At 41.1% G+C, this 6311-nt stretch overlaps 1 pseudogene; it reads right to left on the reverse strand.

Moving 5' to 3' along the window:
• Nucleotides 1-4918: 4918 nt before the first annotated feature.
• LOC133773859 (ubiquitin-conjugating enzyme E2 N-like) lies at nucleotides 4919-5842 on the reverse strand (annotated as a pseudogene).
• Nucleotides 5843-6311: the final 469 nt, after the last annotated feature.

Raw genomic sequence — 6311 nt, forward strand, 5'->3', positions numbered from 1 at the left:
TGGGAGACCCAGAAGAAGCTCCTGGCTCCTGGCTACAGATCAGCACATCTCCAGCTGTTGTGGCCATCTGGGGAGTGAACCAGAGAATGGAAGACCTCTCTCTCTCTCTCTCTCTGCCTCTCCTCTCTGTGTAACTCTGACTTTCAAAGAAATAAATAAAAAAGAAAGAAAAACTCATCTATCTGCTGCCTTTAAGAAACATACCTCACCAGCAAAGATGCACACAGATTGAAAGTGAAAGGATGAAAAAAGGTATTCCAAGCTAACTGAAAAAAAAACAAAACAAAACAAAACAAAAAGCCAGTGTGGCCATCTTAATATCAGGCAAAATAGACCTTATTTTAAAAAAAACTTTTTTTTGACAGGCAGAGTGGACAGTGAGAGAGAGAAGACAGAGAGAAAGGTCTTCCTTTGCCGTTGGTTCACCCTCCAATGGCTGCCATGGTTGGCGTGCTGCGGCCGGTGCACCACGCTGATCTGAAGCCAGGAGCTAGGTGCTTCTTCTGTTCTCCCATATGGGTACAGGGCCCAAGGACTTGGGCCATCCTCCACTGCACTCCCGGGTCATAGCAGAGAGCTGGCCTGGAAGAGGGGCAACCGGGACAGAATCCGGCACCCTGACTGGGACTAGAACCCAGTGTGCCAGCGCCGCAGGTGGAGGATTAGCCTAGTGAGCCGTGGCGCCAGCCACAAAATAGACTTTATCACAAAAACTATTAAAAGAGACAAAGAAAGACACTATATAATGATTAAAGGATCAATTCAATATGAAGATGTTACTATTATAACTGTATATGCACCTAATTACAGGGCACCTGGCTATTTGAAAGAATTATTAAGGAATTTAGAGGGAGATATAGACTAAAATACAATAGTAACAGGGGACTTCAATACCCCACTTTCAACAATGGACAGATCAACCAGACCGAAAACCAACAAGGAAACAGCAGAACTGACACTATAGACCCAATAGACCTAGCAGATATCTACAGAGCCTTCCACCCCACAGCCCCAGAGTACACATATTTCTCCCAGGTGCATGGAACTTTCTCTAGGATTGACCATATGCTATGCCATAAACGGAGCCTCAGCTATTCACAAAAATTGAAATTATACTATGCATCTTCTCATACCACAATGCAACAAAGCTGGAAAACAACAACTCAAGAATCTCTGCATCATACGCAAACACATGGAAAATGAACAATATGATTCTGAATGAGCAGTGGGTCATAGAAGAAATCAAAAGAGAAATCAAAGAAAATGACAATACAACTTGTCAAAATTTGTGGGATACAACAAAAGCAGTGCTAAGAGGAAAGTTTATAGCAATTGGTGTCTACAAAAAATGAAAAACAGAAAAAGCACCCAAATAAATGAACTCTCTATGCACCTCAAGGATCCAGAAAAACACCCAAATCCAGTAGAAGAAAAGAAATAATTAAAATTAGAGAAGAAATCAACAAACTTGAACCAAAAAATACAAAAGAACAGCAAAATGAAGAGTTGTTTAAAAAAAAAAAAAAACAAAATTCACACACTACTGGCCCAACTAACCAAAAAAGGAGAGAGAAGACTCAATAAAATTAGAGCTGGTAATAAAAATGCAACAACAGAAACAACAGAAATAAAAAGAATCATCAGAAATCACTACAAAGAGCTGTATGCCAACAAATTGGGAAACCTAGAAGAAATGCATAGATTCCTGGACACATACAACATACCTAAACTGAGCCATGAAGACACAGAAAACCTAAACAGACCCATAACCATGACAGAAATTCAATCAGTAATAAACACCCTCCCAACAAAGAAGAGCCTGGGATCAGACGGTTTCACTGCTGAATTCCACCAGACATTTAAAGAAGAACTAACCCCAGTTCTTTTCAAATTATTCCAAACAATTGAAAGGGCAGGAATGCTCCAAAATTCTTTCTATGAAGCCAATATCACCTTAATTCCTAAACCTGGAAAAGATGCAACAAGAGAAAGAAAACTATAGAGCAATCTCCCTGATAAACATAGATGCAAAAATACTCAACAAAATCCTGGCCAATCGAATCCAACTACATCTCAGAAAGATCATTCACCGAACCAAGTGGAATTAATTCCTGGTATGCAGGGATAGTTCAACATTTGAAAATCAATCAATGTGATACACCACATTAACAAATTGAGAAACACAAACAATATGATTGATTATCTCAATAGACGCAGAGAAAGCATTTGACAAAATACAACACCCTTTCATGGTGAAAACTCTAAGCAAATTGGGTTAAGAAGGAACACTACTCAACACAATTAAGGCAATTTATGACAAACCCATTACCAGCATCAAATTGAATAGGGGAAAAGCTGGAAGCATTTCCACTGAAATCAGGCACCAGACACCCACTTTCACAATTGTTATTCAATAGAGTCATAGAAGTTTTAGCCAGAGCCATTAGGCAAGAAAAAGAAACCAAAGGGATACAAACTGGAAAGGAAGAAGTCAAACTATCCTGTTTGCAGATGACATGATTCTATAAACAGGGGACCCAAAAGACTCCACTATTGGAACTCATAAAAGAATACACAGAAATAAACAGCCTTTGTATACACAGATAATGCCATGGCTGAGCAAGAACTTCTAAGATCAATCTCATTCACAATAGCCACAAAAACAATCAAGTACCTTGGAATAAATTTAACTAAGGATGTCAAAGATCTCTATGATGAAAACTACAAAATACTAAAGAAAGAAATAGAAGAAGATACAAAAAAATGGAAAAAATCTGCCATGTTCATGGATTGGAAGAATTAATATCATCAAAATGTCCATTCTTCCAAAAGCAAATACCATATGTTCACCCTGATTTGGGAGAATTAATAGCACACCTAAAATGAAAGTTATAGAAGTGAAATTGTCACTTTTAGAATCAATGTCTTGAATAGTCCTTGACCTGTTGAGGGAAAGTTTGGCATTGTTACTTTTTGCTGTGTATATCCTTTTTTTCCTTGGTTTTCTTTCTTTCTCTCTCTTTTCTCTTCTTCATACTATATGATGAACTCTCTATGTAACATAGAGTTAATCATATGTATTTTAAGGCAATTGTAAAAAGATCCCGGTTAAAAATAAGAAGGAGAATGAGATGGAGGAGGTAGTAGTCTATAACTAGTTCTGCATAAAGCCATACAGTCTTACCTCTAAGGGTACAGCCTAGGAACTTGTCAGGGGGCTCCAAACCCATAAAAATCGGTGGTATAAATGCCATCTTCACTGTTAAAATGCTCATATTAAACATTAAAGTCAACATATAGATTGGTCCAAGTTTAAAAGTGATCATATCAATAACATCAAGTACCCAGTAAAAATAATAGAATTAAAAAGGAAGGGAAGTCCAACATGGGCAGGAGTCCACACTGCAGACTCCTAGAATGACATTCCCTGTAATAACACTCTGACCTCAGAATCAACCCTTAAGGCTTCCTGGTCTTGCTGAAAGGCCTGTGAGAGCATTTCAGGCATGGAAGGCCAAGACTCTGTGGCAAAAAAAATATCCTACATGGAGGATCTATGTGAGACCTCAGTGGAAAGAAAGGGTCATCAAAGAAGGATGATACACTCTTCTCTGAAGGGAGGAGAGAACATCCACTTTGCTTATGGGTGTGTCCAGATACCGATGGAGTATGTGATCACAAAAGGCCTCCATAGCCTTGGCAGCCCGTGGCAAGAGCCTTGAATGATCACTAATGTCATAAATGAGTGTTAATTGTTAAAAGAACAATAGAAGTCACTGTGCACTTGCTCCCCATGTAGGACCTCTGTCCCTAATGAACTGTAATATGAGAATTGACTGCAAATTTTCTTCCCAAACTGTACTCTATATGTTGTGTGTGTGCAAATTGTTGAAGTCTATGCTTAGCATGGAGTTGGTCCTCTGTATATAAAGTCAAACTAAAAATGAACCATAATGAAGAAGGAGATGGGAGAGGGAGAGGGAGGTGGGATGGGAGTTGGGAGAGGTATGGAGGATATTCCTAAAGTTGTATCTGTGAAAAAATGCATTCATTAAATAAAAACTTTAAAAAATGAATACAAATAAAATAAGTGCAAAGGAAAACATGATAATAGTTCTGTGGTAGGGAAGAATTCCTAAGGCAACTACCCCAGAATAAGCTCTGAGATGTGATGCCCCTAGAGTGGTTTCACTGGTTCATCCAAGGGCTGCTGGGAATCTGGAGGCTGGGCCACCGGGGTTCTTCTTTTTTTTTTTTTTTTAAGAATAACAAAAACTATTTTACTGAAACATAAGATGTACACAAGTTTCCAGACAAAATGGTCCCAAGCATTTTTAAAGGGGGAATCCACCCTTGACAGCAAAGTCACAATGTTATTAGTGAGGGCTGTGATGTTTAATGTTCCCATTTTGGTTCAAACAATCAAGCCTCTCTATCTACAGAGTCTAAATTGTTAGACTTGGCAAGAGAACATAGTCTAAAGAATTGCTTAGCTGCTTTTAACCAATGCAATTAGATCACCATACAAAGGGAGGGGAGAGCCCATAAAATTAAAATAAAACTTACCTCCCCCTTCAAAAAAATAAACACCCACACCCCTGCAGCTAACCCTGACAACTATCTTCCTTCACAGTGCCTTATATTTAAACCAGGATAGGGGAAACGAATAAAAGCAGAGGGGCCACTGCTTTTAAACATTTCCACAACAATCCAGATGATACTTCTAGCCTCTGCTTATGCTTTACAACAGCAAATTAGGACAAGACAGAGATTGGCTAATGTGCATTTAACCACCAAATGACTGAAGATGTCTAGGATTTTATTCTGTAATAGTTCTAAGACTATGTCCATTAAATGCAAACAAAAAGGAAGAAGTCTTGGCAGAACAGAAGTGATAATTCTTGATGATCAGATCGATTTAAATATTGTTCATGGCATATAGCCTAGTCCATACTCGAGCTGTTTCAATGGCTTGGATTTCGTTGGTCTTCTTCTGCTCCGCTACATCATTTGCTAATGGATCATCTGGATAGGGAGTACTGAACAAAGCCTAGATTGATGACAGAACTGTATCTAGTGCTGAGGACCACTTATCTTTCAAAATATCTAAACATATTCTCCCCAACTTATCTACATTAGGGTGATAAATTTTGTTCATGAAATGTACTTCAGGGGCTGCCATCGAGTATTCTTCTGGAAGGAATAGTTCAAGTTTAAAAGTCCTCCACTCAAAGGGGGAATCCTGGGGGCCAGCAATGACCCTATGAAAATAGTGGGCATTGCTCTCATCTGGTTCTGCTTTAACGCCAGGAACTGGTTCTGTTGGCAAACGCTGGGTTTCCTTGATGATCCTGCGGGGCAGTCCAGCCATCTTGTCAGATCCCGAGTTTGGCCTCTGGTCTCGTCTCCCATGGTGGGTTTCACTGCCAGCTGGTACTGCTGGACACTCCCAACAAACCAGGGCCATGGCGCACTCAGGATAAAATCTGAAAGGAGGAAGAGATTCCTATGAAGACTCACAAGTGCCGATGCTATGAGCAGGGACTGAGGGGAACTCAGGAAAGCAGTGGCAGCACAGGAAGAGATGGTGGCAGAGCACTGTATCCATAGACACAGATGATGCTAAAAGGCTCTACCTGGAGAAATGACAGGACTTCTTGGGGAGAGGAATGAGCACAGTGGGGCAATGGTTATGGAGTCTACCTGAAGACCAATAATAGGGAAATGAACAGCCCAGGAGATGCTTACAGCCTAGGAATAATTATAAAACTCACTCCGGGAGAGGTCGCCAGCCTGGGCGTAAGGAGAAGGGCGGTCCTTGGCTGGTGGAGCTGCCATCCAGAAAGGCCCTTTGATGGTAAGTGACCTGTGGAGGTTCAAAGGGAAGAAAAGTGACCACAGGCAGATGCCAGACACAAGAACGACTACAAGGTCTCCCTAGCACTAACAGAGCATAGGAGACTGAACAAAGTGCACACCAAAACCTAAGTGAACACGATCCTCCCTTTGGTGAAACAACGGCATTCAGAGAGATGAGGAAAAGCCAGGGAGAAGGAGGGAGACCAGGTGAACAGGAAAAACACGAGGAGGACAGCCTGAGGTCCCATGGAACATCACCAGCCCAGCCTCCCCAGCAGGACAGAGGACACGGATTAGGATGAGCCCAAACACGGACTTTGTCAGGGAAAGTGTCCTGGTGCATTAGGCTGGGGTCACGCCCATGGACCCCAGAGAAGTGCTATTTAGAAGGGGGTCCAACTCGGGCCTCCCTTGTCCCATTCTTCACTGCCGTGTTGCACAACCCCTGACAA

Source organism: Lepus europaeus, chromosome 14, assembly GCF_033115175.1.
Source record: "Lepus europaeus isolate LE1 chromosome 14, mLepTim1.pri, whole genome shotgun sequence".
Lineage (NCBI taxonomy): Eukaryota > Metazoa > Chordata > Mammalia > Lagomorpha > Leporidae > Lepus > Lepus europaeus.